The sequence below is a fragment of the Notothenia coriiceps genome, unplaced genomic scaffold, assembly GCF_000735185.1.
Source record: "Notothenia coriiceps isolate Sejong01 unplaced genomic scaffold, NC01 NC01_scaffold00001787, whole genome shotgun sequence".
Lineage (NCBI taxonomy): Eukaryota > Metazoa > Chordata > Actinopteri > Perciformes > Nototheniidae > Notothenia > Notothenia coriiceps.
The window spans coordinates 5,519-15,038 of record NW_011334488.1 but is presented as its reverse complement, the minus strand read 5'-3'; positions in this window follow the sequence as shown (position 1 = coordinate 15,038).

Here is a 9,520-nt window from a genome sequence, read left to right as displayed (position 1 = left end):
TATCATAGTGACAGCACCAATCCCACCGAGTCCAAAACCCAGAACATCTTGAGAAATTCTTAAAGGACCCCTCTGTTGAAAAATGTGACTTTGACAGTACTTCTTCCTTTGGATATTGTATGGTATAGATTGGAGTTTATTCTCAGAGTGCCCCCACAGAGGGTTTTGGGGTCTTAAGGTGAGATGTGCCTGATTTGTCACAAACAGTGGCAGCCAATCATAGTCCAAAAACAAGATTTCTTTGCTCAGAGAATTTGGATACAGCATGGTTGAACTAGTAAATCTTTTTGAACTGAACATACCATGACTTTCTTTCCACTACAAACAGATAAGATTGGATTTGTCTTTTGCTAGCGAGTTAACTTTGATGCCTGCAAACTATTTATCCTCACTTGACGACATTAAGAAAACTAAACAAATATTTGTATCTGCATTAAACATACACGACTTTGATATTGCTGGCACACAGGCAGCAGCTGGTGTTAGCCTGTAGATTGAATCAGATAGTTTGTGTCAACACTGTTCATATGAACCAGGTGGCCAGATGCTGGTCCTGTATCATTATTGAGGTAATGGCTGTAATATATCTTTATCTTAATGTCAGCTATAGTTCTGGAAGTAAAGCTACTTTGTTTAATACCAGCACATAATGACATCACTATGTAACACTTGTGCTTCTATTGGCTAGCGCTTCAACTCATTGTACTACTAGGCTAAAGGGCGGGACATCTCTACGTGGTTGACCAATCCCAACAGAGCCGGCCAGCTAACCAATCAAAGCAGACTGGGCTCTGGTTTCAGACAGAGGGTGAAAAGAGGTGCTGCAGCACAGACAGTATGAGAGGAATAAAGAGCTTTTTGAACATTAAAGCATGGAGACATGTCCCAGTAGAGACACTACATACTGATATACACCTGAACATCAGCAGGAGAGGACTCTTTAAAGTAGAGACACTACATACTGATATACACCTGAACATCAGCAGGAGAGGACTCTTTAAAGTAGAGACACTACAGAATATGTCCCCTTTAAACATCTACCGAAGTGAAGGTCTACATAAGGCTCAGCTCAGTGAAAAGCTCAGCATAAAACCTTACTATACAGCAAGTCATTTCTGTTCGCAAGCGTGTGGTTCCTTCATATAACAAGAAAGGATAATCAAATCTGTTCCACAATTGGTGGGTGTATTGCTGGGAACTATTGCTGCTTTGAAGTTGTGGGTCTTTAGAGGCTGCAGATCATTGACTGCTATGTATTTTTGCTGCTTGAGGCTAGATATACTGACTCTACCAGCAGACTCTTCACTTCCCTGGAGTCAATGAGCGATGAAAATGTTTCGACGGCGCTACAAGCAGTACTTCTGGGGGCAAAGTAATCGTCCTGCTCTCCCACACACTCCCAAATTCACTCTTGGCGGGAGTGAGGCTCAGTACCCAAGGGAGTTAAGTGTTGGGTGTGAAGTTATTTGGATTAGCGGATCTCAAGAAAGCTTTGAGCAGTACCCGAGCAGATTCGATCAGGCATATTTTGAACATGAGCTGAATTTGTGCTTATAATGATATGATATTCTAGTCCTTTCTGAGGGAACATGAAGGAGAAATGAGAATCAGCTCAACTTCTTAAATTACATGGCTGATATGACGCGGCTAGTTCTGAGCGGACCAGCGATGGTGAATTGAAGACGAGGCCTGAAGGCAGCTATTTAGAGACAGGAATTCTCAATGAGGGAGTCGATGTGCTTTGAGGGATTTCTCGCCTATTTATTGAGCTTTTATTTGCGGAAAATCCAATAGAAATAATCACACAATGAAAATACCTGTTTTGTCTACTTAATTGTTACCAGGGGAAATATTTTGAGCGACTCCATGCTGTTCAACAGATGTTTTTTCTGCGACTCAAAGCTCGACAAGCGAATCTGCTTTAGATGTTCCTCCGAATACAGATGAATTTATAAATCTCTGCCATCGGCTGTCTCCACCAGAAAGAGAAAACCTCATTTTAAGAAGGCGGGATCAATCGGATTTCTCTCCGCGCTCTTCTTTTTTTCTTCTTAAAAATACACTTTCTGTGGGCCCTTTGGTCGCCTGCGCTCTGAAAGGCTGCTGTCGATTGTCATTTATTTGTTCTTACTCCTTTTCAAATCCCATCCAATGCTCAGTTCGTCCTCCAATGCTGTATCTCATGGATTCTACTTTTGATAAATAATGCCACACACGCCACAATGAAGCTTTTGCAACACTGGCCAATCGCTGGCGGCTGTACTTCGCAGACAAAAGGCGCTTTCACACCAGACTCACCATTCTGAATGAAAGTCTGTGCGCGAGACTAGTTTTTCGCTGGATTGAGTCGTGTGTGCTTTTTTAAGTGAGATGCGGCACAGCAGCCTGTCAGTTTACTCTTGCTAGGTTAGTTTGGTTATTATCATTTATATGTATCTGCAATAATGGATATCAGGAAGTGGTTCACGAACAAAAAGAGCTCACAAAAGGAATATGGCAACTCAGCGCCAGATGCAGGCACATTAGAAGAAATCAGTTACGTTACCAATCAATTATATTTTGAAGAGAAATTGACTCTCAAGCCCTCTCACAAACTCCTGCTCTGTGCGCAAGCAGAACGCTTCTCTCTCTCTGTCTAGCTCCCGGAACTAAGTACAGATCGCGTTCACACGAATAAGTCCCTGAGGGAGGATTAAGCAAATGAAGCCGCTGACGTCACGTCTTCTTCTTCTTCTGCTTTGGGTTTACTGGCAGGCCGCAAACAACTTCACGGCGTATACTGCCACCCGAAGTCCCCGGCCGGAAGTCCCCGGAGTTGGGGAAGGCCAGCAGCTTCTACTGAAGCCTTCCGAGTAAATCGCCAGAACGCCGACACCTCCTCATCTCTCCACCGCTCCCATGTTTTTTTTTGTGTTTCCATAAGTTTCTCTCTCCGTTGGTGCACTGGGCTAATGATAATGATAATAATGCTAATGCCAGCAAATAAAATGGCGGCTTCACAAAACTTTTCGGAGTTTTACGGGGCGTGGTTTGCAATTTGCCCAGCCAATCAGAAATGAGAACCTTTTTCTCCCAGGAAAGTACCACCTCTCTAGCAGGGACTGAAAAGGGGGGAAAAGGTACGCAAAAAAAAAGTTCTAGTTCCAGATCTTTTTGGTGTGAACGCAAAATCCCAGGAACTATCAGAACTATTCCTGGGAAAGTACTCCGGTGTGAAAGCGCCTAAAGACTCAAAGTATGCCTCTCTCGATCTCTATTAAATCAAAGCTCTGCCTGTAAGCCCATCAAGATGCTGAGTCACATTCTTGAGAACCAAAACGCTCCAAGCTGCCATTACAATCAAACTCTATTGATTAAGGCCTGATTGAGGCTGTGGTCACTGTTGATTTTGTTGGTTCAGCCTCCTTCCAAGCCTGAGTGCATGAATGAACACAAAGGGGGTAAAAGGCCAAATCATGTGGGCATTTGTTCACTCTTTAGAACTAACAGGATGACATTCTGTTCATAAAGTCAGAGTGTTTTTCCTCTGATTAAAGCTGAGAGTATAATGATAACTTTTCTGCATCTAAAATATTTTAAATGTGTAAGAGAATTATAGTAAATATTGTTTAAAAAGAACGATAAACAAACCTGGATGAATAACATGTATATGAACAGGTTTCGATATTAAATATCTTGGTTTCTTCTAAGGTCACATTGTTCTGTTGTCTTACATTATAACGGATGTATATATAAATAGACACTTATACGTATCTCTCCCGACACTGTATATATCTATCATCCACAAGAGAGGTTTGATTGATGGTAAGGTGATCACATAACTTCATTATTAAGTCTTCCTTCACTGCACGTCACTCTCTATCAAACAAGCGCCCCATAAGCTATAAACAACAGCGGCAATCAAACATAACCAGTCAGAAGGATGAGTTACAAATGAACCCCTAGGATCCTTAAGGAAATCTGGTAAGCAATCCCCTCAAGGTTATACTCCACGCGTCAAGTCATTACAGGACGGCGAACCCTTCAATCATCACTCAGTGTGGGAAACAACAAGTGAGGCAATTTAGTGTGAAAAGTCATTTAAAAGCAGCTGCAGAGAAACTGTAAGATTGTGTTCATTCTACCGTAACAGCTCAACCCCACAGACCTGAAACTATTCTGAATGAGGCGTTCGTTCCCCCCACAATAACTGATGATGCTCAGAAGGAAAGGTCAAATCCTACGTGGCCTTTTCATCCGTCCGACGCCCCACTCCATCGGACACAGCTGACCTTTCGTTCAACTTCTGGTGACCTCAAGGGCAGAAGCGCAATACGGCGGCTTTAATAGAGAATCACAGAAACTACTGAAGCATCAAAACTCTGTAACATTTGGTGTCCCTTTTAATGAACCCTTAATGAACAGATTTTCCAAATGACTTTCATCCTAAAATCACACAATAACAATGCACTCCTATAGGAACCGAGTCCCTATACAGACAGTGTAATGGTGCTACGAATGAACAATGCTTTGTAGTCCTGTGTGGGAGTGTTTTCTCAGTATGACAGATAAACTTGAGTTCTTGAGAAAAGCATATTTAATATTTTCTAAAAATGCCAGCCATTTCTCTAACTGTGGATTCTGCTGACTCACAGGCAAACAAAGTAAAACACTAATGTCAATAAAATAGGATAAACCCTGCAGGTCTTTCTCTGTAGTCTGGGAGAAGGCACTAAATGTCATTGGATGTGTGTCTGCGCAGACAAAAGGAGGATTTGCAAGTCGAAAAGAAGAGTCAGCGTAATCACTTAAGCTAAAACTGTCTGACATTTAATCGAAGTTTGAGTCGAACGAATGATTTAAGCTTTCAGCACACCACTTGCTTCTCAACAGTAACACATACTGGTTCTGGCTGACTTCTCTGAATATTCTGGTTGATACTGATCTTTGTGACATAGCTACGGTGGCCGAAAGGTGCAAACACGCTACAACTAAACATTTCCGTTATGAGAAACGCGCTGCCGCTTCAGAAACAATGCAAAGATAAAAACACAAGTGTGCCATAACACATTAAAATGCAGAAAACACCTTCACCAACTTCACAACACATGCAGCGTTTATTAAAAGCAGTGCATAAACAAAACGCTACAACATTAAAAAGTGGCGCACACAGCTGGGACCGGAGCGCTTGGTGACGTTCAGGATTGTAAAGTTGGAGACAAAAATGTTTTATCAGCTTATTTAATCAACGTGATCACATGACTCCTTCTGATATTACTGGAGATTTGCTGTGAGCTAGCTAGCTAACGTAGCTAACCTAGTCATTTTAGATTCACTGACGAAACACTGTAATGATTTGAATATGGGATGAGATTTGCACACAACTACACAACTCTTCTTTTACCCTACATGCAAAACGTGCTCCCAAATCTACATACTGGTACCAGAAAAAGGAAAATATGGTGTCACTTAAAGATCAAGAGGATTTGAACAGTGTAAAATCAACAAAACGAGAATAATATAAAGAGAAAGCCTGAACACAGTGTAGTAATGCCATTCAAACCTGGACAGAAACCACTTCCAGATATATTCTCTGCACACTCACAGAAGTAAAATCATTCTGCCTTCACCTATCACATATCATTAAATGTACACAGCACACTGGGGCAGGAAGTCACGAGGGATGTTAACCAACAGGTCTGAAGCATTAATGTATCGTGACCCTCATATCTCAATATTTCACAGTAGCTTAACCTACACTGAAATGACATGCGGAGTCACAGCCCTGTTGAAATATTTACCGAGAGCCTCTGGAGAGCCAGTCGCTCCTCGCTGAAGTAAAACACTGTCAGCTGGTGATTTATGTGAAAAGATGAGGCTTGAAATACTCCAGGGAGGTAATAAAGCCTCCTGTTTAGTGAGCAATCATTCATATCCAGTGGAGCTGCTGCTGGTCAGGGTTACCATGGGGACCGAGGGGAGGGTCAGGGTTTCTCTTCTGCCGTTGTGGATCTATGTGGATGTTTCGAGTCTCATAGTGGACTTTTTGGTTTCTTCTAGTCAGAGCGGAGTATGACACCTGACTATTCCCTGTGTTTTTATTTTATATATTTCTGTTGTAAATGATTGTCTTTTATTATGATTGTAGTAAAGTGTTTTTATTACCAGCACTTTGGCTCGACCAAAAATCGCTTTTAAATGTGCTATATAAATAAAATTTGATTTGATGTTGTGGATCTTCGTTTCATTGCTGTATAGTAGTTGTGTTGTTTTTTTTGTCATTTTGTAGTCCCTTTTGGTGTTCATTAGTCAGTTGTTTTGTGTCTATTTGTAGTCTTTTTTTTCCTTTTTGGTCATTTATTTATTTGTAATAATCTACTTTTACTGTTTTCTTTGTTAGTCTTTGTATTCCTTATTTTTAACTTTAAAGTCGTTTTGTTAATTTTTCGTAATTTTCCAACTTGTTAGTCTATCTGTACCCTTCTTTGATAATGCTGTATGTCTTATAATATTAAATTAGCCTCTATTTCTAACTGTTTTGTGTCTTTGTAGTCATTTTGGTCTATTTAGTAACATTTTGTAAATGTGTCGCTATTTGTAAGTCGTTTTGGTTAAATTTGTAATCGCTGTGTTTCCTCATGGAGTCATTTTGTGTTTCTCTGTAATTGCTTTGTGTCTCTTTGTGGCCATTTGATTTTCAACAACAAACTATCTAATCATCACAAATCAGGACCAGAGGATCCCCAGGGAGTCGGGTTAGCCTCGGGCCAGTTTCCAGTTGTCCTGTTACATAATCCATTCATGGCTGTGGCACCTTCTCCAATCAATGATTTAAGCTTTCAACGCATCGCTTGCCTCTCAGAAGTAACAACTAGTGGCAGTACCTCCTTCCTGGAATGCCTCTGGACGATCTGGCCTGCAAACACAATCCCTCACTGATAAAAGCCGTCATCATTTCTTCCACCATAACACCCGCCGTGCTTTCTGTTGTCAGCTGATCTCATCCTTTTTCATGTTGTGCATCCACGACAGGAGATATCAATCTGGCCGGAGAGTGTGATAAACGGATGACGACATGGAAACCTTTTCAAAGAGGATGGAGAGAGACAGGAGAGATGTGTAGAGAGATGCAGCGTGAATGGCACTTCCCATCAGTATAATTGGTTGAAATGAGCTATGATGGCCACCTGCTGACTTTCATTCAGAGCTCTTCTGCATTGAAATAGTGCCCAATGTCGCTCAGTGGGAGCAGCAAGTATTATTAAATACAATTAAGGCACAAAAAGGACGTCAACTTTGCCATACTAGCTATGCATTATACACTTCTGTTGTCGTGTCCTCAGATGCACTGCCAGTTTAAAGATGCAATAATAATATTTTAATATGAAAGGGTTGGTCGCTCACAGTGACAAATCCAGAGAATTATCACACTGCATTTCCCCTCAGCTCTGGAGCGTTTCAGTCTCTGTTTATTGTCTTGCTTTAATAGCCCATTACTTCACTGCGTTTGATCTCAGTCATCCCTCTTAAAGTGCCATTTCTACAACAGCAGGAAGCAGCTCTGAAATCTCACTCCACACTACTTGCTCTGCCGTTCACTAACAGTTCTTCTATTTATACTTCCGCTCATGATTTGAAACTAAAAGCAGAGCTGTAAGAAACGTGACTATCTGGGAAGTGACAGAATTCTTTTCACTCGGCATGAGCTGCCAACAAATGTATGCTTAAAGTTTAATTATACAACTGTACGAGTGCATTTATGGAATTATCCACAATGTGAAAAATGTAGAATATCTGTCCCTATAATATCCCACATTACTAGTTTTATATTCTGTATATCTGTAGGAAATAGTCAAATACTTTCTGCATCACAAACCGTATGACAGGGTATATATGCAGGAATCCTGAAGTCAATACCTTTTAAGACCTTTTTTAAGACCCTTTCCATACATTTTAAGACCTCATCGCCACTTTGAGTTTTAACTGGTTACATTATTGACACACTTTACCTCACATTGACTACATACAGTATTGATTATCCTTCCTCCGCTCCTTATCTTCCAACCATTTGGATGCAAACTTGCATTTCCCCATAACGATGTTGTTTAAAACCTCTTAAGCCCCACGTACCCGCTTCCGGGTCCGAAATCACGTTATTTGCAGGAAACAACGTCTAAGGAACCTTAATATTGAATAAACTATGAATAGTTTATATCCATAACTAATTTAACTGATCTTTTTCATTTTTATTTAAAAAAAATACACACAATGCTAACAGTCAGCCTCTGAATTAACCCTGAGCGAAAAATGCTAACCTATTACTGCACCGAAAATCACTCCTAGCTCCCTTATTACTTATCCTAGCTGCACATCCAACACATCGTTTATGATCGTAAAGACACAGAATCTAACGGTGCCCACCTCAACACTGAAAGATACAAACTCGCAACGTTATCAACAAAAACGTACATCAAAACATGTGGCACTAGGTAGCCCACAACGCTAACATGGCTTACCTTGATTTTGTCTGGTCAAAACTGGTCTTCAATGGCATTAAAACGATAACAAAGATGATGTAGTTAATCCATAGGTTAATATACAATGTGTCTGTGTCCCCTTTGAAATGTTCTGATAATCTATAAGCAATAAAACTGCAATTCCGTTTTCAAATAGTAGAGCAGGCCATTCCTAAACTCTGTAGATAGATAGAATGCGCGAAGACGCCATCTTTTTTTTAACATGAGTGTGTGTGGGACGATTTCCCTTCGATTCTATTGGCTCTAAATGTCAGAAAGAGATGTCACATGTCAAAATCGAAGAAGGGGGGCCAGAGATAAGGAAAATCCACCCAAATGGCCCCAGAAGAGGTTTTTTTTTGCTAAATCTGTCTAAAAAGGTCAAATATCACTTGTTTTGCATCAATCTTGATACAGGGTACTTATGTGTTGTACTTTGGATTCCTAAAGCTTTTAGTCTACTAACCCATTATCCAAGGTTAGTTTTCACTATAAGTACAACATATCTTTTGGACGGACACAATAATTTACAGTTTTTTTACCATGTTCAATCTGAATTTTCTTTAAAATAAAAAACATCTATATTGATTCTGACTTTTCTACATCCAACTCACAGGTTTATCATTACTTTGAGAAAAAGATTATTCATTTAACCCTTTTAGAAGGGAAGATATGGTCATTCGTTCTGGGAATGTCATTTTAGAGCCTGAAACCTGAAAAACAGGCTTGGGGCTTAAGAGATTTAAGATATTCATTGCTATCGGGATGTTCAGAGCATTCCATGGAATATTACAAAAAGTGTATCTCGAGCCAGTTTCTCAAACTTACCTACCCCACCTTTAAAAAGCAAATACAACATCGTGATTACACACTATTGTTTATCTAATAATTTACCATTTTGTTAACAGTTTTATTGAGATGGTGGCACAATAAATAGAGTGCACAGTGTTATGTGTGGATTGGTCCACTGATCAAAATGATGTGGACACAGTTGTTTTATTATTATTCTATATAATGAATTAGTA